The sequence below is a fragment of the Crinia signifera genome, chromosome 6, assembly GCF_055691185.1.
Source record: "Crinia signifera chromosome 6, ASM5569118v1, whole genome shotgun sequence".
Lineage (NCBI taxonomy): Eukaryota > Metazoa > Chordata > Amphibia > Anura > Myobatrachidae > Crinia > Crinia signifera.
The window spans coordinates 203,302,619-203,330,239 of NC_139222.1; the positions used below are offsets into that span (position 1 = coordinate 203,302,619).

Here is a 27,621-nt window from a genome sequence, read left to right on the forward strand (position 1 = left end):
CAGACATGTGGACAAGTGTTTCGGGGCAAACTAAGGACTATATGACTGTTAAAGCCCACTGGTTAGATGCATCGCCTTCCGCAGCAACAGCATCTCGTGCATGTCAGCTCCTTCCAGGGTACGCTGTGTATCACCTATTTTAGTAAGAGGCACAGCACCAACAACCTCTTAGAGAAACTGAGGGAATCATCTCGCAGTGGCTTACCCCACTTAGACTCTCCCAGGGATTTGTGGTGTCGGACAATGCCAGTAACATTTTGCGGCATTACATATGGGAAATTTCAAGCACGTGCCATGTTTTGCCCACACTATAAATTTGGTGGTGCAGCGTTTCCTAAAAAATTACAGGAACATGCAGGGGATGCTTACGGTGGCCCACAAAATTGCTGAACACTTTTGGCATTCTGCCACTTCTTTCCGAAGGCTATAGTGGCGGCAAAAACTCCTCAACCTGCCCTGCTATCACCTCAAACAAAAGGTGGTGACGCACTGGAACTCCACCCTCTATATGCTGCAGAGGATGGAGGAGCAGCAAAAGCCCATCCACACCTACTCGGTCACCTATGACATAGGCACAGGAGTGGGGATGCACCTGACTCAAGTGCAGTGGAGGCTGATTTCCATGTTGTGCAAGATTCTCCAGCCATTTGAACTTGCCACACGTGAAGTTAGCTCCGATACTGCCAGCTTGAGTCAGGTGATTCCCCTGATCAGGCTGTTGCTGAAGCAGCTGGAGAAAGTGAAAGAGGATCTAAAGTGTTGCAATTCCACAAAGCATGTAGCTCTTGTGGATGAAGCCCACTATACACTTTGCCAGGATACGAGGGTGGTCAGTCTGTTAAAGTCAGAGGAATACATTCTGGCCACCGTGCTCGATCCTTGGTGTAAAGCTTATGTTGTATCTCTGTTTCCAGCAGACACAAGTCTACAAAGGTGCAAAGACCTGCTGGTCACGAGATTGCCAACTGAAGCAGACCGTGACATGGCAACAGCTCCTCCCTCATTTTCTACCACACCTGTGACTGCAAGGAAAAAGCTGCAATTTCCCACACAACCCGCTGGCGGGATGCAGGGCAGGCAGGAGGGAGTTTGGAGTTGGACATCTGATCCTGACTAAAGGACCTGCCAATGATTGCTGACATTTCTACTGTCGCTACATTGGATGCTGTCACCATTGAAAAAATGGTGAAGGATTACTTTGGTGACAGCATCCAAGTAGACATGTCAGACAGTCCTTACCTGTACTGGCAGGATAAAAAGGCAATTTGGAGGCCCCTGTACAAACTGGCTCTATTTTACCTGAGTTGTCCCCCCTCCAGTGTTTACTCCGAAAGAGTTTTTAGTGCAGCTGGGAACCTAGTCAGTGAGCGGCGTAGGAGGTTGCTTCCCAAAATGTGGAGATGATGATGTTTATAAAAATGAATAATCAATTCTTTAATGAAGATCAGCAATTGCCTCCAGAGACAACAGAGGGACCTGTGATTGTGGAGTCCAGTGGGGAGGAATTGATAATCTGTGAGGATGAGGGAGTATACGCTGAAGGGGGTGAGGAATCAGAGGAGGAGGATGAGAAGGGCATCTTGTCTCTATAAAGCCAGTTTGTGCAGGGAGAGGTGATTTGCCCAAGCAAACCATAATTTTAGTCACAGTCATGTGGCAGACCCTGTCGCTGAAATTATTGGTTTGTTAAAGTGTGCCTGTCCTATTTATGCAACATAAGGGTGAGTGGGAGGGCCCAATAACTATTCCATCTTGCACCTTTTTTTTGACCATTATGTGCTTTGTGGGGCCTAGTTTTTCAAACTGCCATCCTGTCTGCCGCTGCAGTGCCACTCCTAGATAAGTGTTTGTGCCGCACACTTGTGTGGCTTAGTATAGTTAGTCAGCTTCCTTTGTGCTTTCATTGGCTTGTCTTTTCCACCCGCGTAAGAAACCCTTGGACATTGACAATGTATTTGTGTATTGCTTCCTCTCACCTAACTTGCTGGAAAACATTTTGTTTTGGAAGCTCCGAGCAGATCTCAGTGCAGCCCAAATCATCCGCTGCTCCTTGGCTATATGTATTTAAATACCCATCAACCAATGATGTAAAATCAGCTAACATGGCATCCAACAGTGCTAGGTGCAGAGCCAAGCGGTGTAAGACTTCCATAGTCATTTCTTTGAGCAAATGTGTAGACATTGGATGATCAAGCTATATAGTGAGGTTATCATTTATTAAACTGTTTGGAAGTTAGCTTGTAAGTCTCGCCTAACTTGATGGAAAACACAAAGTTGCTTAATTTCTTTTGGAAGCTCCGAGCAGATCTCAGTGCAGCCCAAATCATCCGCTGCTCATTGGCTAAATGTATTTAAATACCCATCGACCAATAATGTAAAATCAGCTAACATGGCATTCAACTTTGCTAGGCGCAGAGCCAAGTGGTGTAAGACTTCCAGGGCCAATTCTTTCAGCAAATGTGTAGACATTGGCCGATCAAGCCATATATTGGGGTTATCCTTTTATTAAAGTTTGCTTATAAGTCAGGAATGAAACTTGTGAAGATGGCATGTTGAGATGTCGAGTCAAACATTCCTTAAGTGAACACGTACGGTTAGGAAGGAAGCCCCGGGTTTCCATGAAGAACAGGTATACATCTCCTACCTGTGTATCAAAGACATTGCTAAGAACCACCCCATATTGGTAGGACGAGACATCCCCTAGCCAGCGACAGTCATGGACCACATTTAGTATGCTTTTGTCTTGAAGCGCCATTTGTAACACATTTATGAAAACTACAGGACCCAAGACAAGGACATCAAAAAGATAAACGCATCTTTTCGTAGCCACCTTCAGCCAGCACAACTTTTCATGGTGACACAAGTTCAGTCCCACTGCACCTAAGCTCAGGACTTTCTGGCTCTGTAGATGTCAAATTGCAGGACCAAGCATAGGCTTAAACTGGTCTATCACAACATAGTCTGCATCTTCATCCTCAACTGCCCATTTAATGGCCTGTAGGATACTGTCATGCATCCCATGCAGTGCAGGTAGATCAGGCTCTCATTTCCCCGGCAGGCTTCCCAGCTTCTTCAACGCTCTCTTGTGATCTCTTTCATTAGCTGTATTTTCTGTCTCTTTACTTGAAGGACCAGACAATTCTCTCCCCCCCCCCCTTTCAGGGGGGGGGGATCTTAGAATGCACACCCTATATACATGAGGTGCCATCATGCTGAGACTTGTAGTTCTGCAAAGAAAACTACATGGTGCAGATGCACACTCCATATTATTAAGCAATAATAGAGGTTCTTGGTATATCAATTGGCCAAGAAATATTTGCCCACCAACCAGCTTCACGGTGACCTAATTTCTGGTGGGTCCCTAATACTAAGTTTGAATCTGGGGCACGGAACCCCAAAAAGGTTGGCATAGGCCAGTCACCCTAGGGCAGCACACAAGTGAAAAACTAAGATAAAGGTGTATTAATTATAAAGAAGCAGAAGCTAGAGGTTAAAAAGTGAAGTGCTAGAAAGTATAATATATTAGTGAAAAATAAATAGTGCTAAATAAATGTTAGGGTGTGCGACCCGGAAAGCAACTCAGCCACACCAACCCAAGGGGAGCCGCGCCCCAAATCCATCCCCAAGACTAGCAATTAATGTCAATTTTAGGTCTTACCTACATTTTGCCTCCAGTTTGCAGTCTGTGGCTACCAGGGACCAAGCTGGTAAAATAATATTCAAATCAGGTGGGTGGGGTGCTACTCTAAGTTGAGGGAATCCCAACCTTCAGGTGTCAAGGTGTTCACAATATTAGCTTATGGGGGGGGGGGGGGGATCTTAGAATGCACACCCTATATACATGAGGTGCCATCATGCTGGGACTTGTAGTTCTGCAAAGAAAAATACATGGTGCAGATGCACACTCCATATTATTAAACAATAATGGAGGTTCTTGGTATATCAATTGGTCAAGAAATATTTGCCCACCAACCAGCTTCACGGTGACCTCATTTCTGGTGGGTCCTTAATACTAAGTTTGAATCTGGGGCGCGGAACCCCAAAATGGTTGGCATAGGCCAGTCACCCCAGGGCAGCACACAAGTGAAAAACTAAGATAAAAGTGTATTAATAAGAAAGAAGCAGAAGCTAGAGGTTAAAAAGTGAAGTGCTAGAAAGTATTATATATTAGTGGAAAATAAATAGTGCTAAATAAATGTTAGGGTGTGCCACCCGGAAAGCAACTCAGCCACACCAACCCAAGGGGAGCCATGCCCCAAATCCATTCCCAAGACTAGCAATTAATGTAAATTTTAGGTCTTACCTACATTGTGCCTCCAGTTTGCAGTCTGTGGCTACCAGGGACCAAGCTGGTCCCACTTTCAGAATGGTATGCCCAAAGAGGACGTTTGTTCCAGGCACTTCTTTCCCAGTTTTGAAATCCTTAACTTTTCTTAAAGTGATTGTATGTCTGGCATCAATACTCATTGGCACACCCTGAAAGCATCCATTGGTGGTTGTAAATTTGATATTCTTCACAATGACATTCGTTAGGAAGCTAGTATCAGTTACTACGTTCCATGCTAAACGTGTATTATGGGCACAGGACCGAGCACAGCACAAACCGCTGGCAGCAACTGCAAACAACCGCGCCCTCCTAAAGACATGTTATCACAAATCCCCAAGGAGAGCAAAGGTTGTTGGTGGTTGCGATGCCGGACCTTCCCATCACTGTGGTGGAGGATTACTTTTGTGACAGCATCCAAGTAGACATGACAGACATTCCTTACCTGTACTGGCAGGACAAAAAGGTAGTTTGGAAGCCCCTGTACAAAGTAAAACTCTATTTTACCTGAGTTGTCCCCCCTCCAGTGTGTACTCTGAAAGAGTTTTTAGTGCAGCGGGGAACCTGGTCAGTGAGCAGTGTAGAAGGTTGCTACCGCAATATGTGGAGAAGATGATGTTCATCAAAGTGAATTGGATGAGGATGACATCTTGCCTCCATAGAGCCAGTTTGTACAGGGAGAGGTGGCTTCTTTTTTTGTGGGGCCCAAACAAACCAATCATTTTAGCCACAGTCATGTGGCAGACCCTGTCACTGAAATGATTGGTTCGTTAAAGTGTGCATGTCCTGTTTACGCAACATAAGGGTGGATCCATCTTACACCTTTTTTTGCCATTATGTGGTTTTTGGGGTCTGCCGCTGCAGTGCCACTCCTAGATGAGCCATGTGTTTGTGCAGCACACTTGTGTGGCTTAGCATAGTTATCCAGCTACCTCTGTGCAACCTTTTGCCCTAAAAACAATATTGTGAGGTGTCCAGAATAGACTGAAAATGAGTGAAAATGTATGATATTGAAGTGAATAATAGTGTAGGAGCAAAAAAAAACCCCAAATTCTGCAATTTTAGCAGTTTTTATGCGTTTGTAATAAAATTCAGAACACAAAACACGAAATACAAAACAAATACAAATACAAGTAAAAATGGTGGTGTTTTGGAACAGATCCACATCCAAAACACTGCCCAAGATACAGACCCAAAACGTGTTTCACAGAACACGAAAAGTGCCCGGTGCACGTCCCTAATAATTACCACCCCAATGAATATAGTGTATGAGTATATATACATATGCAGAAACCCCCCATGATGAATCCTTCGTTTGCCTCTGTGAGTGGTAATATTAGGAACTAGCTGGAATACCTGGATTTGCTGGGGATGAACATTGGATTCTCAAGCACACCTGCAGACTCTAGTGTTGCCATTGCGGCATTCTGCCTCTGTCAACTGCCCAGTCTCTTCTCATCACTGCAGGCTGCACCATGCCACTCTTCCTCATCAGTTCTCTCCATGGGTAGTGCCATGACACTTCTTGGTTCTGCTCCAATCAGCACTGAGCAAGAGGTATAAAGCCCAGCTCCAGGCATTGGTAGTTGTCAGTGCTTTTTTGCCTGTCAGCATGTAAAGAGCTCCTGCCTTACTCAGCTCCTTAAAGACACAGTGCAGGTACCATCTCCAGTACTTTCTGACTCTAATACCATCTGGCTATTCTGCTCTGCTGGGATCCCCAGCTTCCAGCTATCCAGCTAACATGCACTACTGGTGATCCCAGCTTCCAGCTGTCTGACTATCCTGTTTTACTGGGCATACTGTCTCAATCTATTCAGCTATCCTGTCCTGCTGATGTCCCCAGCCTCAAGTTATCTGGCTATTCTGTCCTACTGCTGCATACATTCTCAAGCCATTCAGCAAACCTGCCCTGCTGGTGTCCTCTGCCTCAAGCTATTCGGCTATCCTGTCCTGCTGGTGCATACAGCCTCAAGCCATTCTCAGCCTCTTCTCCTCTTCTCTTAGCTCTATTGTGAGTAGTTCTAGCGAGGGGCCACAACCTACTGATCAGATGCAGCTAAGTTCAAACCTCTTTATGGGGGGGGGGGGCTTGATGAATACCACTGATCAGATACACTCCACGCCCTCACCAAGGAGTCTAGCCAATACTCATGTTCTGCTAGGTCAATGCAAGTCTTCCAGTATTCCTGCAGTGCTGACATCCCCGGCTCAAGTCACCTGTAAATCCTGCTCTGCTGATATCCAGCTTCGCGTCTTCCAGTCTCTCTGCATTGCTGGCATCCCCAGCTCAAGTCATCTGGAAATCTTGCTCTGTTGCTATCCAGCTACACGTCTTTCAGTCTTCCTGCAGTGTTGGCATCTCCAGCTCAAGTCATCTGGAAATCCTGCTCTGCTGATATCCAGCTTCCTTCATATCCATGCACCATTATTCATGTTTGCACAACAAGGTTCATTTTTTATTTTCTATTTTAGTCTCAACTCACCAGCTGCTCCATCATCCACATGTGGACGTCTCAGCCTTAGCTTAGATGGCCTCCTCACCTGTTGTGGAGCTACTGAAATAAAGTCAGATGCTATAACAATGCATCATATTTACATATGTATTTAAATATATACATGTATATATTTACATATATTGAACCATGACCTCACAGCACTGAGGTCATGGGTTCAATACCCAGCATGGCCCTAACTGTGCGGAGTTTGTATATTCTCCCCGTTCTTGCGTGGGTTTCCTCCGGATACTCCGGTTTCCTCCCACAACCCAAAAATATACTGGTAGGTTAATTGGCTCCCAAAAAATTAACCCTAGAATGTCTGTGTGTGCGTGTACATGTGATAGGGAATATAGATTGTAAGCTCCACTGGGGCAGGGACTGATGTGAATGTTCAAATATTCTCTGTAAAGCGCTGCGGAATCTGTGTGCGCTATATAAGAAACTGCTAATAAATAAATAAATAAATAACATGTCTGACCATCATTATGAATTGAATGTACAAATCTAACACCAGCACATTGGAATGCTACAAAGTGCACATTTGCTACTGAGTGCAACTATAAATACTGTGGACTGTTTTCATACATTTATATTTTTGTAATTTCCTGCTGATAAAATGTAAGAAATATCGGAACATGCTTCTGTTTTTGTGTTATGCTAACTCGCTGAACTTAACAAGCAACTTTTAAAAACATTGTAAGGTTATTTTGTGTTAATGAATGCCTTCTGCTGCTGTGGAACTACAAGTCCCAGAAATGTCATTACAAAAAAATATTTTGCAGCATAGTAAACTATAGTGCCTGCATGTGTAGTACTACACACACACTAAAGCGTACACTTGCAGTTTTCCCTGGCAAACGGCCACCCTTATTCTTCTCCTCCACAAAATGGCCATCCTCCTGCCACACAATATTGGTATGTTTAGGCTCCTCCACCTCCTCCTCCTGCTTCATGACAAATACTTCCTCCTTCTTCTGCTGCCTCCTCACAGTGGGGCAGATGTATTAAGCTAGGAGAAGAGATAAACTGGAGATAAAGCGGAGAAAAGGTAAAAGGAGATAAAGCACCAGCCAATCAGCTGTGTTTGAAAAAGACAGTTGGGAGCTGATTGGCTGGTGCTTTATCTCCTTTTACCTTTTCTCCGCTTTATCTCCAGTTTATCTCTTCTCCAAGCTTAATACATCTGCCCCAATGGCCTTTATTCTAGTTGAATCGGACGGATGCATATTTTCGGACAGGAGCCGAGTGTTCATAGCCCTGCCTTCCGTACGGATCGCTCACACCGTTCGAATGTGGTAAGACGCCGATCGAACGGACCGCGAGTGGATTTTTCATGTGAACACCTACTCCATCTGTGGGAACCTCCCCCATCATTCGATGGTCGCAGACCATCGAATGCTGGACCGAGTGGTCAGGCAGCACCGAGTGCTCCAAACCACTCAGGCATTTCTACGTGCAAAAGCAGGGATATGGGTGGGCGGCTGGCATCCGGCTATGTCATATGTCCGCCTCCCACACGTGCGTCACGGCTGGATTATCATACGTACACCCAGTGTTTTCATGGGAACGTCCATGAAAAGCGGGGCGTACGCATATGTTAATGAGCCCAAACAGCCCTTCACGCCCCTCTTCACCCCCTGATCGGATGGTTCCGTATGATAATTTTCTGCACGGATCTCACGCCGTGTTCGTACGTGTGAGGCGTTTGCACATGCACAGATACGCCTCTGCACATGCGCAAACACCAACCATCTCAAAAAATTTGTACGCAAACTAACTGTTAAAAGATTCTTTTTAAGTAAAGAAGAGGATGTTCCTAACCCTCAAACAAGCACTACGCACTTTAGAACTCCCTCTACTTTTTATCCTACACATGCTAAAGGGAGCTGTATTGATTGTTTTAGTAAAGTTGTCTGTAACGAGGTGGAAAAGCTTTTTGAACAAGAAAAAGGAAAAATGAAATATAAGAATAAAAAATGCAATCTTACAAAAAAAGAAATGCTGGCTGTGAAATCCCTAAAGGAGGATTCTGAGCTTATAATAAAACCGGCCGATAAGGGCGGATCAGTGGTTCTGATGGATAAAATTGATTATATGGCAGAGACCAACAGACAAATTAATGATGGTGTGACATACAGGAAGCTGAAGTCAGACCCTACAAACAAGATAGAAAAAGCTCTACTTGTGCTAACACAAAAAGCACTAGATGATAATATTATTGATAAAAGAGAATTCGATTTTATTAATATGAAAAATCCATCAACCCCCACCATGTACGTCTTACCCAAGATACATAAAAATCCTACACATCCGCCTGGTAGGCCCATAATAGCTGGTTGTAATAGTATCACATCCAACTTATCGTCTTTTATTGATTTTTATCTACAACCTTTAGTACGAAAAACAAGGGCCTTTTTAAAAGACACAGGCGATGTTTTACGTAAATTATCTGAGACTGAGTGGAAGGATGGTATGGTTTTAGGTAGTGCCGATGTCAGCACGCTCTACACTATTATAAATAAGGAAAAGGGCCTAAATGCTGTCACATTCTTTTTAAACCAATCAGATTTATCCACCCCGTTACAGTCTTTTATTATTGAGGGTATTGGTTTTATTCTTGATAATAACTATTTCATTTTTAATGGCTCTTTTTATCTGCAAATTGTCAGAACTGCTATGGGTACCAGGTTCGCCCCCAGCTACGCAAATCTGTTCATGGCGCATTGGGAGGAGGAACAGATTTGGCGAGATGGCGAGATGGCGTTCTGGGGGCGGGCTTGGTATCCTGGCAGCGTTTTATTAACGACATTCTATTTATTTTGAATGGGTCTCAGAGCGATTTGGATGAGTTCTGCCAACTACTCAACAACAACGATCGTTCCATTAAATTGGTTTTTAATCTAAGTCATAAGGAATTATCCTTTTTAGATTTGTTAATTTATATTGATGAGGCTAAAATTTGCACAAAATGTTATCGAAAACCCACAGACTCCAATGGGTTCATCAATCGCTCTAGTGAGCATCACTCCAACTGGCTGGAGGGCATCCCTTTCAGTCAGTTCGCCAGGATTAAAAGAAATTGTACAAATACTGTGGTATGTGAAGAACAAATAGAAGAGTTGACTGAGAGGTTTGTTAGTAAAGGTTATGAAGCCTCTACGATTGAAACTGCAAAAGAAAAACTGCAGCAAGTAGAAAGGAGTGAACTACTGGTAGAAAAACCCAAAAAAGACACCAGTGACAAATTCAAATGGTCCTTTATTTCACAATACAGCTCTTCTTTTAAAAATATAGAAAAGATTTTTTATAAAAATTGGAAATTATTACTACAGGATCCAGTACTTATTAATCATATTCCTGAACGCCCCAATTTTATTTATAGAAGGGCACCGTCCCTGAAGGACAAATTAGTGAGGAGTAGTATAGAGGAAGAACCCAGACAAAGCATACGCACCAAAGGCTTTCACAGGTGTGGGTCTTGTTTGATGTGTAGGACAGTGAAGAGTGACACATCCAAATTTTTAAATTTTACGGTGAACGTCAATACCCATAAGATTAATAATTTTTTAACATGTAACTCCAGAAATGTCATTTATTTATTGGAGTGCTCATGCAACTTATTTTATGTAGGGAAGACATCGAGAAATATGCGTGTCCGGATGTCCGAGCATATATATAATATTAGAAAAGGCCTGGACACGCATTCGGTCTCCTCACATTTTAAACACATTCATAATAAAAAGGAATGTTGTATAAAAAACTTTTTGGGCATTGCACAGATCTTACCCAGATCGAGGACCAGAGATATTGAAAAGCGTTTATGTCAAACTGAAATGCAATGGATTTTTAAATTAAAAACTCTCGCACCTCTGGGTCTTAATATGGATTTTGAGCTTAAAAGCTTTTTAGAATAGATGATCACTCTTCACGTCCTTTTTTATCTATGTAAGCCTCTATTTTTAAATCGGTATATGTATTTTTAACCGATATATGTATTTTAACTTTTTATTAACTATGTCCCGTTATTTTATACTAAATATTTATATCCTTGTGCTTAATATCATTTAGATATCAAATCTGACAAGATCACAAACTGTGGGAATTGAAATAAGTCTTTTCCAGTATCCAAAATGGCGGCCGCAACAGAAGTAATGCTGGCACCCAGTGTAACCAAGCGGGTTGCACGGGGAACATCCGCCCAACACGTCCGTTGCTAAGGACGCCGCTGATGACTGCCTCACTTCCGGCGGGGGTGATGCATCGGACGAAGGAATTATACCGCGATCGCGGCGATTCATCACTTCCGGCGGAAGTGACGCGCACAGCCCTAACAGGATGTGGAGGGAGCGTGTACGTCCGAATAGGACTTACACGTGAAACCAATTTGTTTTTTAGCCAATGGGATGAGTATTTGTGTATCGGGACTTTGTTATAAGGACATTCACCAACAGTATGCACTCACACTTCTGATGAAGGGTCAATTCGACCCGAAATGCATTAAGTGAGACGCATACTTTATTTTCTGCTGGACTGCATACCATCTTCCCTGGACCTGAGGAACTTTTGGGATACTGGTGCCCTGAGTCTCTATTTCACCACCTGAATCCAGTGTCGGATGGGAGGAAAAATTTGACTGTGCAGCAGCTTTGCCGTTTGGCTTTTTACACGCTTGTTATCATCTGCAATATTGTGAGTTTCCTGTACTTATTAAAACTTTCTGTTTACCTGGAAACTGCACCATGATCTTTCTGTATTGATATACCCTTTATATCCACACATCCCATTCATTTGGGAGAAAAGGGCTATATCATTTTATGTTGTTTCAGGTGCCGACCTCATTTGAAATACATCAAAGATCAATACCTGGTTTAAGATACGTAATATTTATCTTATGTACCCAATTATAGGGTTTAGCGCTAAGTGGTGTCATCAATCTTTCTTTCACCATAGATCAGGGCTGGGCAATAGTGGCCCTCCAGCTGTTGATGAACTACACATCCCAGGATGCTTTGCATCAGTTTTGCTATGTGGCCATGCTGAAACTTATGCAAGGCATGCTGGGATGTGTAGTTCATCAACAGCTGGAGGGCCGCTATTGCCCAGCCTTCATATAGATGGTACATGATGGACAATATGCGCGTGATATGTACTTACCGATATCGCCCATATTGTTAAATACATATCGCCCAGTGTGTACCCAGCTTACGAATTGGCCATAACACTTTTATCCACAGAATATCTCCATAAACAGAATACATGCATTAAAAATAACATTGTTATTATGATCCCTAGGTTGTAACACCTTCATCCACTCGCCTGTTCAATTGCCTTAAGATAGATGTATCACTCCGGCATCATTTTAGCAAGCAATTTCTATGGAAATATCGGTGATATTTACATTGTTCACATTTGTGGAATTGTGTATTCACTTAGCGAGAAATCGTGACTGGTATAATAATATAAGATAAAAGCCATACATTTCCTGGAAAATACAGCTAGGAAATATGCCTGAAACTGTCAAAATATACATATTTGTCGGTACAGTGTGATTGGGAACACGAACAGCAAGAACTGATAATGTGTTTCCACATAGAACACTTCAATAAAACATTATTTTAATGCAATTTTCACAAGAAGATGTTTTATTAATGTCAGTGTGACCAGTATAGTGGTTGACACTCAAAATGTAACTAGAGTTCAAGATTAAGGTGCATTTACCAACTTAAATGTTGTTTAAGATTTGTATCTAAATTATAACTTATTTTAACTATTTCTTTAACATCAGAAGGTTTGTTGCAGTGTTTGACACAATTAATGTGAAATAAACAAATTTTCATTTCTTTGAAAGACAAAAACTACCATAAAATGGGTACTCTATGCTAACTGCATGCATCTTAAAATACGATGGAAGCTTAAAGTCAACAGGATGACCAGTAAACCTCCCAAGCAGCCGGGTCAGGGCAGTTCATGTAGTTTTAGTGATATATTTGTTTCTATAAACAACATTGTAGCAATGTTATTCATTGGATTTAATGCTGAGATCCCACAGCTAACCAGTAAGGTATGCACAGGTCCGAATTGTCCGAGGGACAAGTCAAAACTGAATTCCCTTCAACTCCCCTGGCAGCTCCTCGGGAAGGTTGCATGTGATTTGGCACTTAATGTGCCATTTTTTACATGCAATAAATCACATGCAATTTATCGCATGTAAAGGACTCCAGGGGAGCTGCTTGTGGGGAGGAGATTTGAAAACTGACATTTAAAAGAATGGGGCCACTGATTGGCTGAGAGAACTCTCTCAGGCAATCAGTGGTCCCCATTCTTTTGAATTGGAGTTTTCAAATCTCTTGCCTGCTGTTACATGCAACCACAGTGGTGGGGGGAGGAAACAGGGGGTTTCGGGGATGGCACTTCCACGCTCTGAAGGCTGTAGGTGGCTGGCACACTCATACGGATCAGATGCGATACATCGTGGGTGCTAAAAAGCATCCGCGATGTGTACCGGATGCATCCAATCCGACAGATCATATGTGCTGCCTATAAGATCGGTAAGCTCTGATCCGATGCGCACATGAATGCTCATCGGATCGAATGTGAAACACATTCGATTTGACCTAGTTTCATCCGATACCGGAATGAATGTGAAACACATTCGATTTGGCCTATTTTCATTCGATATCTCGGGCCAATCTGATAAAATCAGCCTTAAGCTTTCTCACACTCTAGCCAATAGGACCAAAGCCACTATTTTTGATTAGGGTAACCCAGCCTGTCATTTCCAGGTTCAAGAATTTAGACGTGCAACCAAATGAATAAAAGACATTGGGCCTAATTCAGACCTGATCACAGAACAAATTTGTCCTCAGCAGTTATGTCCTGCTTCTTTGGCTCTTTTTATCGTCACCCACATTGCTACTGCACGTATGCTGCCCTCCCCTCTTCACACACACACGCATACACACACCTGGCCAGATGTACTGGGCAAGCAGGAGACACCTCCTGATATCGCAATATCTCATGAGCAGCCCAGCATTGTCCCTGTTGTGGGGAGAGGACAACACCAGCCCGAGGCTGGCGAAGCGGACACAGGGGCATATACAAGTGATATATGCCTGACAGGCATTCATACTTCATCCACATAGCAAACACCAGTGAGGCCCCGAGCTCATGTTAAGTGCGCAATTAATACATTCAGTAAAACAGACAAAAAAAACAATAAGCGTTAGTGCAGCATATGCCTTAACACTGGTTCACACATGGCCTCCCTCAGCCTGTAAAATGATATTTCTAATATATCTCTCTCCGAGCTTTGATCAATGTAATGGAATCATATTTTTTCTTCACTGTCCAGAACCACTTATTTGTATAGACATGTACAGAGTATGGGTCATAGTGTCAACAATAGGAAGGTCAACATGCATTGGGTAGACCAATGAAGGTTGACATGGGGATAGGTGGACAGGGGCATTCGGTCGACACAAACATTAGGTCAACTTGGGCAAGGTCGCCAGTCAAAAGGTTGACATGGGCTTTTTCACTTTTTTTGTCCCGAATATCGACAAAGTCCACATGGACACCGTAACATTGCACTGTGTCCCCTCGCATGGCCCGCTGCACACGCCATGCTTCGGGCACAGTGTCTCGCTATGCTTTGCACACTATTTTATTCTCAAATCATGCCCTAGTGGATGGTATGGCAGCACATGCGGCACAAAATAAAGTGAAAAACCCCATGTCGAACTAATGCATGTGTTGACCTAATGACCCTGTCCACCTAATCCCATGTTGACCTTCAGAGGTGTCGACATTGGTGCATGTCAACCTTCAATGGTCGATCCAATGCACGTTGACCTTCGTCTTGTGTACCTAATGACCGTATACCAAATTTGATACTTAAGCCCCTTAGACAAGGGGTGATTTTCCTTAACCTTCATGCTAAGCGATGCAGGGTAGGGAAATCACCCTTGTACTTCCTGGCGGCTAGACCATACACCTGTAGGGATGCTGTTCTCATTGTTCCCTGCTCCCTGTGCCTAATCCTAACCTCCCACAGCCTTACCTTCTCCACTGTGCCTAATCCTAACCTCCCACATCCTATCCTTCTTCCCTGTGCCTAATCCTAACCTCCCGTAGCCTATCCTTCTCCACTGTGCCTAATCCTAACCTCCCGCGGCCTATCCTTCTCCACTGTGCCTAATCCTAACCTCCCGAAGCCTTACCTTCTCCACTGTGCCTAATCCTAACCTCCCACATCCTATCCTTCTCCCCTGTGCCTAATCCTAACCTCCCACATCCTATCCTTCTCCCCTGTGCCTAATCCTAACCTCCTGTAGCCTATCCTTCTCCACTGTGCCTAATCCTAACCTCCCACAGCCTTACCTTCTCCACTGTGCATAATCCTAACCTCCCACATCCTATCCTTCTCCACTGTGCCTAATCCTAACCTCCTGCGGCCTATCCTTCTCCACTGTGCCTAATCCTAACCTCCCGCAGCCTTACCTTCTCCACTGTGCCTAATCCTAACCTCCCACATCCTATCCTTCTCCCCTGTGCCTAATCCTAACCTCCCGTAGCCTATCCTTCTCCACTGTGCCTAATCCTAACCTCCCGCAGCCTTACCTTCTCCACTGTGCCTAATCCTAACCTCCCACATCCTATCCTTCTCCCCTGTGCCTAATCCTAACCTCCCATAGCCTATCCTTCTCCACTGTGCCTAATCCTAACCTCCCGTAGCCTAACCTTCTCCACTGTGCCTTATCCTATCCTCCCGTAGCCTAACTTTCTCCACTGTGCCTTATCCTATACTCCCGCAGTCTATCCTTCTCCACTGTGCCTTATCCTAACCTCCCACAGCCAATCCTTCTCCACTGTGCCTAATCCTAACCTCATGTAGCCTAACATTCTCCACTGTGCCTAATCCTATCCTCCCGCAGCCTATCCTTCTCCACTGTGCCTAATCTTAACCTTCTGCAGCCTAACCTTCTCCACTGTGCCTTATCCTATCCTCCCGCAGCCTAACCTTCTCCACTGTGCCTAATCCTATCCTCCCGCAGCCTATCCTTCTCCACTGTGCCTAATCTTAACCTCCTGCAGCCTAACCTTCTCCACTGTGCCTTATCCTATCCTCCCGCAGCCTAACCTTCTCCACTGTGCCTAATCTTAACCTCCCGCAGCCTATCATTCTCCAATGTGCCTAATCCTAATCTCCTGCAGCCTAACCTTCTCCCCTGTGCCTAATTCTAACCTTCCGCAGCCTAACCTACTCCCCTGTGCCTAATTGTAACCTCCTACAACCTTATCTTCTCCTCTGTGCCAAATCCTCTTCTCCCGCAGCCTAACCTTCTGCCCTGTGCCTAATTCTAACCTTCCGCAGCATTAACCTTCTCCCCTGTGCTTAATCCTAACCTCCCTTCCCGCAACCTAACCTCACATCTCACATGTCCTCCACCCCCCACAACTATATCATCCCCATTCAAGCCCCCCCCCATGTCATTGTTTTCTGTAACCTCCCCTAAACACAGCCACGTGTGTGTGCTGTTTCTTGGTGCTTATTTGCAAATACTGAGATTGCGTACAATCATCCATCATGGAGACAAGAGTCCACATGGTTTAATATAAACTTTGTCTTTAATCCCATTCCATTCCTATGATTGAACCATTCAAGCCATTCAAATTATAGATATCCCTGATTAAATGAGGATTATGGACACCCTCATCATAGGTCTCAGCCAGTTATAAAAAGTTAACCTGTTTATAATATTAATATTACTATTATTATTATTATGATTATTATATTTAAAGTATTTTATATCTTTTTACAAGGAAGTAATGGCAAGCTTTTGCAGGTAAGCAGTCTCATTGCACTTGCTTGGATGTGTGTTTTGTGAAAGCTGTTTCCAAGCACAGTTCAGGCAATTATGGAATAGTAAAATGTACACATGCCGTGCCTGTAGAAAGAAGCTTTGCTCTTAGCTGGAAATCAGCTTTGACTCTAATTGGCAAATAAAGCAGTGAAGGACATTGTGTGCTAGTAGGAACCTAGCCCAGCCGAGGTGAAAGTTGCTGGCACACACATTAGACACATGAGCGTGGTACAGACAGTGATGCCACCCTGCCTGCAATTGTTCCAAATGCCTGCTGCCCATTAACAGACTTCTTGTTTACGTCTTGACTCATTCAAGAAATTATATTTTCACTTCAATCTAAGTAAAAACCTACTACAGTACATTTACCATTTATAATGTAAATAGGAGTACATCTGCTCCAGTGTATACTGTATTATACTGTAATAGCAAAAGGAAATAACACGTGCAAACTGTACAATCCCCCAGTACATCACAGCATGCAAGGTAATTGGTGTCAGCCAGTAAGTTGCCATCTGTAAATGCTATTTGCAGGATGGCTGTTTCAGAAAGCATAATGCACTCATTGGAATTGTCTTAAATGTTTCATTGCCCTGAGTTTTCAGGATCATAAAATAATACGCAGCCTAGCAAACAGAACTGAATCAGGCACTACATCACATTTCCCAAAGGGGAGCTCATCCTCTATTGCTCATGGAGGTTCTTAACTAAAGGTGCCCACAGACGCTACAATTATCGAATGCGTTTTGTACTTTTTAAGCACAAATTGCATCTTATGTACAATTATTGGATGGTGTTTATGTTCCCTGGAGCCCGATATTGTATGTCTAAAAAAGTACGTGCTGCACGTACTTTTTAGACTACATCTGAAATTTAACATTACAAACATGGGTTCATCACATGCATCCAAGTGCACATCTCATAGCAAGCTGGAAGAAAAATTGTATAGAACCATTATACAGTCAAAAACGCATAGCACAGTACAATTGTAGCGTCTGTGGGCACCTTTAGAGGAGAAAGTCTTCCCCAAAAGGATGGATTATGCAGCCCTGAAAGCATAGAGGCTGCTAGATTGACAGCTTGTACTTTGACCTTAATCAGTAGGAGGGTTTTTATCATGCACCTGGCTGGTTTTATAGATATAACTGACCCAAACAATAGAACATTGTACATTGGCTGATGCATGTAGCATGGTGCAAGAATCCTGTGAAAGTTTCATTTCAGAGTTGACTAAGTTCTACTGTCACCCAAAACAACCAAGGCTTCCCTGCTCTGGGACTCATAATGTAATAAATAGGGTAATCTGAGCCAAAAGTAGACAGGTTGCAGGTCATGGGTTAATGCATACCCTCCAACATCTGAAGGGCAAAATTCGGTACACATTCACAAGGGGGCGTGGCCACGAACAAAATGGGGCGTGGTCACACCCCATTTTCGAATGTGTACTGGGCATTGATTGGACACTTTTTTTATTTCCCCCACATATTTACAGTTATATACATAGATGTTAGATCAGGCACCTGGGGCAACAGAATAACATATATAATTGTAGTCTTAGTTAAGGGACTGATGTGCAATCATTAACTTAAAATGTATAATTAACTTAAGTGTACCCCAGTATGAGCTGACTGTGAGACACTGCTGCGACCGGGCCTTGCGGCTCCGAACCGAGACACAGAGACGTGGCTCTGCTGCACAGCTTCCCGGGTCCAGCAGATATCTCAACGGCGCACAGAAGGAGCAGGAAAAGCAAGTGTTCAGCGCTGACAAGCCGCGGCACCCGGAAGTGATCCAGCAACAGCTTGTGTGCGTTCCACTGAAGGTGGAACGCATGCCGACGGGTGATGCTTTATCATTAAGCTGGCTGCCCTGACTGGACCGCAAGGCCCCACGGGATGGGGAACGGGTGCTGCTGCATTGCTAGACACAGAATTCCCGATCCGACCAGCGCAGCCACCGCAAATCATCAGAAATCGGTACATTCGGTACATTTCTTTTTAGCCGGTACAGAATGTTAAAAAACGGTACTGTACCGGATACATCGGTACACTTGGAGGGTATGGTTTATGTAGTCAGAGACATTGGCCCTGCACCACTACAATTAAAGCATTCTGGTCCTGTTACTATTATGTAGTTAGTTTTAGACCATCACAGCGATGCCTTGGTGAATATGGTGGCTTATCCTCAGTCTGGTAATGGTCCTTATTCTGGTCCATTTGCAAGGTCCCCTTCATTCACATTTCTGCGCAGACTGTTCGCCGGGTGCACGCACCAAACATTGCGGACGGCGTGCGTGGGGTGGTGGACCGCGGTACTCGCCCATTAGAACGCCCAGTGTTTCATGGGCGTTTCCATGAAAATGCTGGGTGTTCCCATGGAAATCAATGGGTGACATGGGTGGGCAGCTGACATCACCGGATGTTAACTGCCCACCCAGTTCCTCCCAAATGTGCAGGCATATATAAATGACCTGAGGGTCACTTTATATATGCGTGCACGCACCACATCTTTCGATGGTCGATGACCATGGGAGTTCCCCCCGGCCTGCAAATGGATGTTTATGTTAGACATCGATTTGCATGCCGGCTGAGCATACATGGCCTGTGAGGGGGTAAGGTTGGGCGTACCGCCATTCGCTGGGCGGGTTTTGATGGACTTGCAAGGGTGAAAATTCGCATCCTTGCAAGTCAACCAGAATACGAACCCTATGTACTGTATGTAACTAAGATCTATGCATTTTTCGGTACTTGTTTCCTAGAACGGCGCCCAGATTTTGTACGTACACTAACGTAGTGAAATCGCATTGCATCGCATTGCATGCGCTTTTTGCATGACATGCGATGCGAGGCAATGCAATGTCGTCTTTACTGTCTCAGATGTATGATATGGCTGGTGTGAATGTGTTCCTGAAACACCCCCACTATCCACGCCACCCTGAAGCGTGGTGAGCGCAGCGAGCCCTGCAAGAGGCAGCGGAATGCGTCCTCCAACCTTTTCATACCCCCACTATCCATGTCGGCATGGAGTTAATCTTATATAGCGTGGCGAGCGCAGAGAGCCACCGAGCCACCGGGTCTGAAGCGTGGTGAGCGCAGCGAGCCACACGAGGGGACGTGCATTACTTCACATGTATTCCGCGTCCGCTCGCCACGCTTCGGGCTCGGTGGCTCGCTGCGCTCGCCACACTATATAAAAGCAACTCCACGCCGACATGGATAGTGGGGGTATGAAAAGGTCGGAGGACGCGTTCCGCTGCCGCTTGCCATGCTTCGGGGTGGCGTGGATACTGGGGGTGGCGCAATGGCATAGTAAGCACCCATCACATTACATGGCATGGGTGCTCATACAATGAAATATCGCATCGCATTTGGTGCCATGCAATCCTATGCAATATTTAATTGTATAAGCACTCCTGTGCACTTAATATGGACATTGCATGCAATTTTCCTACGCAGAATAGCCCACTTAGCTATTTGCTTAGTGGGCACCATGCTAGGAAACAAGTACCCATTTTTCTTATAATTATGTACAGTTAAACATCTTTTGCTGACCAACTTAAAGTCTGCTGGGGGGATTTTTCTTCTTGTCTATATCAACCCATCCCTGACATGAACATGTGATGGGATAATAATCTATTTCCCTGTATGCAAAAACACTGATCTCCACTTACACAGAATGTGTGTAATACAGATTACAGACACAGCCACATTCATCATTGCTGTGCCAATCATCACGTGCGACTCCCATGGTAACTGGCACGATCCCGGCTCCACCTATGTGCATATGTAATATACAGGTAAGTTTATCTTAGCTTTCTAGTGGCAGTCAGGTAAGTATCTCTCAATTTTGTTGGTAGCATTCAGGTGAGTGTCACTCTAACCTTAATTCGTGTCTTCTCGTTCTTTTCACAGAGTAGGGGTTCTTTGCAGATTTTACTTAAACAATTTATTAAATTACAACAAATTCTATGGCACAAATTATAAATAAACCTTGACAAACAAAATACATTTATCCAAGTGGAGCTCTTTCATGCTGATGATGTCCCTATTTTGGTTTTGCAGGCCTATTTAACCGTTTCCAAATGGTTTATTACATGCTACCTTTGTTAATACTGTCAGTGGGAAAACAGTTAACGAGCTAAAACAGTTAATAGCTGCTTTGAGCATGGCAAATAAAAAAGTAACAAATGCATTTGCAATCAAATATATAACTCTTTCTCTTGGAACACTCTAACAATTACAGTGTCTATACTATACTAGTGTCTCAATAAACCTTTTCACTTCTGCATAGTCTTATTTAGATGTCAGCTGTGTAGAAACCCTTTCTAGTTTTAGTCTTCTTTAACTTATAAGAGTTCGTCTGCGGAGTGAAAACTATGCTGACTCCTTTGGTAAAGAACTTTGTAATCCACAGAAAGTTAATCTTTTGAAGTAATATCAGGGACGTGCAGTCAGGGGAGGCAGTCCTTCCCCTGTCATTTTGTTTCAAAATAATACAAAGCATATACCTATGACACATATTCTGTGTCATAAGTTTTTTCTTTAGATTATTTTACTAGATCGAATTATTTAACCTAGTTTGGGAGGCACCAATAAGTGTGCCTCCCACAAAGAATGGCAAGGGGATGAAGCGGGGGGCAGGGCTAAGCAGTTGGCTAAAAAAAAGCCATTAAAAATAACCCCAAAAGCGGCACTTCTAGAAGTGCCTAATTGACAGGGGCTGCTATGATTGCACAGCAGATCCAGCTGCTATCCAATCACAGCAGCCCCTGTCATTTAAGCATGACAGTGTCACTTTTGCTTCCCCCTCCCCTGCTCCCCTGTGCCCTGGCTCCTGAGTCCCGGTTCCCTGCTGCGTGCGGTGTCCCTGTCCCCTGTCTGGTAAGTACAATTTTTTGATGAGGGACAGAGGTGGCGGCGGGGGACGGCTGCTGCAGCGCTAATGTCGGCGGGGGCCAGGTGCGGGATGGGGAGGTTGGCGGGCGAGAACGGATGGAGATGGCAGCAGGGAAAGGTTGCTGGCTGGCGGCTGCGGGAGGGGGGGAGAGGGGAAAGTGCCTCTCCATTCACAGCCACCACCGCACGTCCCTGAGTAATATCCATACATATATATTATACACCTTTGTAATCCTTATAGATGTTCCTGAAGAACTGCATTGTTTTTTTTTATATAAATAGCTATTTATAATTGTCCCTTTATATTCGTATTTCAGATGAATATATCCCTGTTGAATTGTCCTCCTTTGTGCACCGGCAAATAAGTCTTTCCAGTAGTCAATAAATAAACAATATCTGTTGTTAATTTGCCTCTGCTTAGTGATAGTTGTTAGCTGTAGTTGACTCTTTATGAATGAAGCTCACAATGGGGTTTATTCTAGTTCATTCTTTCTGACAAAATCCTTCTTAGATGGACAAAACCATGTGCACTGCAGGGGGGCAGATGTAACATGTGCAGAGAGAATTAGATTTGGGTGAGTTATTTTGTTTCTGTGCAGGGAAAATACTGACTGCATGATTTTACACTGCAATATAGATCTCACTTTGAAGAAAACCCCCACCCAAATCTAATTCTCTCTGCACAAGTTACATCTGCCCCACCCGCAGTGCACATGGTTTTGTCCATCTAAGAAGGATTTTGTCAGAAAGAATGAACTAGAATAACCCCCTATGTCTTTACTTAAGCCTGAAATTGTAGCTGGATTGCAATTTACCTATAAAGAGTATACATTGCTCAATAAAGTCTAAGCTTTGCTTCCAAACTGGCTTTGTATAGGCTGAGTAACCATGTGACATGGAGTAATTATGAACAGTCTTTCTGTACTATATTTTAGTCTGTTATTTCTGGCTAGTTGAGCTGCATGTAAATAAGTTCAATTTATAACGGCATCCGGGGATTCCCTGCCAGTCATTACGGCATTCAATTACCTCTAGGCTGCATCTCCATAGCCGCCCTCCACCAGCCTCCTTACAGTTAGGATGCATCACTGTTGCCCGGTCTCACTGGGAGGCTGTTGCATCACTTACAGTAATGGGCCCCATACATCAGCAATCACAATTAATGGTTTTCCAGAACCAGTGATTTTTTTGGCCAGATAAATGGTTTCTACACACTTGCTCCTGAGGAAGCCGGAGGTTCCGGAGAAACGCGTTGAGCGACTCTCTAATTGCTGATCCCATCCCTATTATCCAAGTGACCTGGTTCAACTATTCCACCCTGAGACGTCCACCGCCCAAATTTAACATCTTGGACAATCCTCATTTTGGGTTATCAAGCTTATCCCTAATTATCCAAGGAGAAGGAAAGGAGGACAGTCGATTCAGGACCCTTGAGCCTTTGAAATTATAAGGCAAACTGAACCCCAATTTTTGGCACAAGCGAATTGAACTGGCCGACACAACAAGCGCCAAAGGATGGTAATATAATTCATCAGCAATCTTTCACCCCTAATACGGGACTGTGTGATATACCTCACAAATTCAAAAGCCACTTATGGCTAATAGATTCACATAAATACGAGATTTTGCATTTTAGACTGTATTTTATATTTATAATTGTATGTATTAATTGATATATTTTTTATTATAATTAAAAGATTTACATATATTTTTTAAGAGAACCGTGTTGAGAATTATTAAAGCAGCAGGCGCTGACACAAAACCATTTCTTGGTTTCTACAATCTATTTGACTTGCCCACACACTACAGATTTACAGTATTTCAGTGATCGGCAGATTTTTCCCATCTAACAATTGCATCTTCATATCTGGAAATTGCCCATACATCACCTCAATCGATTGTCATTTCAGATGTTACTTCTTTTCATAATGTAAACAGAAGAAGAAGATGAATTGGGAATGCCCACACATATAAAAAAAACACTGCAGATAATACCAGATTATTAAACATGTTTAAAACTCTGATTCAGCAATCGATCGGCCATCCTGATCAATTTTTGATCGGGATCGCCAAAAGGGGGAGCCCACACATTAAAGATTAATTGTGACAATCGTCTCCAGATCTGAAGATTGTCACAATTAATTGCTGATGTATGGGGCCCATTAGCCCGCACCTCCTGTCAGCTCTGTCTGGCAGTCTCTCCTCAGACCACACTTCAAACCTTATATGTCTGTAGGTGCCTGCTTCCTCACGCACCTCTCCTTCACAATCTCCACAGGGAGGCTGTCTCTCACCATCTGTCCCCAAGGTAGCACACTGGGTTTTCACATAACAGTCCAGTATGGCTCAGTCCCTCAAAATGGCTACCTCCAACCCTCTCCTCTCAGCCCAACTGTCAGTGCATGGCTTCTATTTATATCCTGCAGTCACATGACCCACTGTCTACACATGCTGCTGTAACAGATAGCTGCCCCTAACAGTTCAGTATGAAAGGGGGAGATTTTCTAAGCTAAAAATGCGGTAAAAAATCCGTTATTGGGGTTTTTACCCTATTTTGGGATGCTGTAAGCATCCCCCGCCGTGTAAGGTGGGGGGCATCACCAGAAAAATCTGGCGATACCCCATAGAAGCCTATGGGCTTCTACCGCAACCCTCCGCTGCCCACACCGTCCCACCGCCGCCTCACACGGACCCCTGCCGCCCCGCATCTCCCCCCCCCTCTCACCTGTGTCTGGGCAGCACATAGCTGTGCTGCCCGGACCTGTGATCTCCTCCTCCCTGCACTGATCCTCTTCCGGGTGCAGGGAGGAGGAGAGCCCGGCGCAGCAGCGCCGGGTAAGGGAGGGAGGGGAGAGCTGCCGGGTCCCCATGGGACACGCTGACTCTATAGCAAAGGACAGCTCTTAACGCAAGAGCTGTCCTTTGCCTTAATTATGTTAGTGCATATGCGATATTTATTAATGCGAAGTGCGGCGATAGGGGGCTGAGCTGGGGTGCGGATGTTAGAGCATCCCCCCCTTTACAAGTATTGGGGTACCATGTATTTTGAGGGTATCACACATATATATCACTCGCATGGCTCAAAGAAATGCATTGAGCATTGATATCGCAGCATGGTTATTCCATGCACGAGCAGCAAATCGCATCAATAATAAGCATGGCTACACGGGAAAATGTATATTTTAAAATGTACTGTAATTATTATATAGAGTGGGAACAGACCCTGATATCACATGATCCACACAGGATTTGAAAGCAGCTAATAGAAGAAGGAATAAAACATCCCACGAACAGCGCTGTCCTGTACCCCTCCTTATTTTGCTCCTAGTCTCTCTTTTCCTTATATTTTCACCATCTCCTTTGTTGTGCTCTGCTTCTCAATGTTCTGTGTCCCATCCATGCACTGCTGTGTTTCTACATTGCATCTTATGCATCTGTCATCCTCACACCTCCTCCTCTGGAATCTTACCCTAATGCAATGAGATGCAGATTCATCTCTTCCTTATAAGAAAAGAATGATGCTTTTTTTTTTTTAATTTGTTCTCTACTTCCCAATGGGTCTCTTCTATATGGATTGAGTGGAAGGTCCCACTCAATCCATACAGGAGATACCACCTACCACAGCATTCCATACAGTACTGTATGTCACTGTATTCCATTAGTCATGCCACCGCAATAGCTAGATATAGTGATGTCCTTCACACATCAGGCCATTTTCAGTAATGTCCAGGGCAGTATTATGGGGCAGTGGGGGCGGTGCGGCGCTTGCCTGTTTGCTATGCTGCGAGTATTCACAGCCTAGTGAACAGGTCTGAATCAGGCCCTATGTTCCGAATTGAGATATAAACTGAGCATAAACCTGTGAGAATTACCTTTGGGCTAAAGTTTATCATTAGGGGCCACATGTACTAAGCTTCAAAAGTGATAAAATGGAGAGTGTTAAAATGCCAGCCAATCATCTCAAATCTGTCATTTCACAGGCTGAGTTTAAACAATGAAGTTAGAGCCAATTGTTAGGTGGATTATCACTAGAGACCGGATTATATGCATTTGCATATTTGCATATGCATTTGCATATTTGCCCGATTTTCAGCAGAAATTGCATATCTGACCTAAATGTCCTGATGGTGCATATTTGGCATAGCGTGGTCGGCGCGGAGCGTTCACCCTCACTTCCTGACTTTTTTTTTCTTTATGTGAGGAAACGCCGCTGATAGGCTGACAGAATCGCCCATCAGAGGAATGGATTGAGCGGCCTGTCAGCGCGGCGGGGGGTGGGATGTGGGTGGAAGAGCTGATACGCCGCAGTGTGTACTGTAGGCTCTTCCAGCTACATCCCACACCCGCCGCGCTGACAGGCTGCCCGCCGCGGTGACAGGCTGTCCACCTCTGCTGACACGCGGGGAATCACTGCGCGCCACATGGGTGCTGGAGGCCCCGAACAGTGGTGCTTCTGGACAGAACACTGACCTCAACCAACGGATGGCAACGGTGAGTGTAACTTACAGCACAGTTTCTGCTGGGGCATTACAGTATGTGTTATTCTGCTGGGGGCATTATCTGTGTTATTCTGCTGGGGGCATTATCTGTGTTATACTGCTGGGGGGCATTATCTGTGTTATTCTGCTGGGGGCATTATCTGTGTTATACTGCTGGGGGCATTATCTGTGTTATACTGCTGGGGGCATTATCTGTGTTATACTGCTGGGGGCATTATCTGTGTTATTCTGCTGGGGGCATTATCTGTGTTATTCTGCTGGGGGCATTATCTGTGTTATACTGCTGGGGGCATTATCTGTGTTCTACTGCTGGGGGCATTATCTGTGTTATTCTGCTGGGGGCATTATCTGTGTTATTCTGCTGGGGGCATTATCTGTGTTATTCTGCTGGGGGCATTATCTGTGTTATTCTGCTGGGGGCATTATCTGTGTTATTCTGCTGGGGGCATTATCTGTGTTATACTGCTGGGGGGCATTATCTGTGTTATTCTGCTGGGGGCATTATCTGTGTTATACTGCTGGGGGCATTATCTGTGTTATACTGCTGGGGGCATTATCTGTGTTATACTGCTGGGGGCATTATCTGTGTTATTCTGCTGGGGGCATTATCTGTGTTATTCTGCTGGGGGCATTATCTGTGTTATACTGCTGGGGGCATTATCTGTGTTCTACTGCTGGGGGCATTATCTGTGTTCTACTGCTGGGGGCATTATCTGTGTTATTCTGCTGGGGGCATTATCTGTGTTATTCTGCTGGGGGCATTATCTGTGTTATTCTGCTGGGGGCATTATCTGTGTTATTCTGCTGGGGGCATTATCTGTGTTATTCTGCTGGGGGCATTATCTGTGTTATACTGCTGGGGGCATTATCTGTGTTATTCTGCTGGGGGCATTATCTGTGTTATACTGCTGGGGGCATTATCTGTGTTATACTGCTGGGGGCATTATCTGTGTTATACTGCTGGGGGCATTATGTGGGGTATACTGCTGGGGGCATTATGTGGGGTATACTGCTGGGGGCATTATGTGGGGTATACTGCTGGGGGCATTATGTGGGGTATACTGCTGGGGGCATTATGTGGGGTATACTGCTGGGGGCATTATGTGGGGTATACTGCTGGGGGCATTATGTGGGGTATACTGCTGGGGGCATTATGTGGGGTATACTGCTGGGGGCATTATGTGGGGTATACTGCTGGGGGCATTATGTGGGGTATACTGCTGGGGGCATTATGTGGGGTATACTGCTGGGGGCATTATGTGGGGTATACTGCTGGGGGCATTATGTGGGGTATACTGCTGGGGGCATTATGTGGGGTATACTGCTGGGGGCATTATGTGGGGTATACTGCTGGGGGTCATTTACTACTTACTAATTGTATGCTGATTTAAATAAAAAACTATAAAATTTCACTTTATTTTGTATTTAGCATATTTTGACGCTTTTCATGCATATTTTAAGTATTTTTCATGCATATTTGCATGCATATTTCGAGCTTTTTATGTTGCATATAATCCTGTCTCTAATTATCACTCTCCA

General features: G+C 44.3%; 1 long non-coding RNA gene across 1 annotated transcript in view; it reads right to left on the minus strand.

Moving 5' to 3' along the window:
- Positions 1-23,947, minus strand: part of LOC146007193 (uncharacterized) — a 38,761-nt gene extending 14,814 nt beyond the window's left edge. The window contains exon 1 of the long non-coding RNA XR_014444273.1: positions 23,840-23,947. This is a non-coding gene — a long non-coding RNA (uncharacterized LOC146007193). The remainder of the gene's footprint in view (positions 1-23,839) is intronic.
- Positions 23,948-27,621: the final 3,674 nt, after the last annotated feature.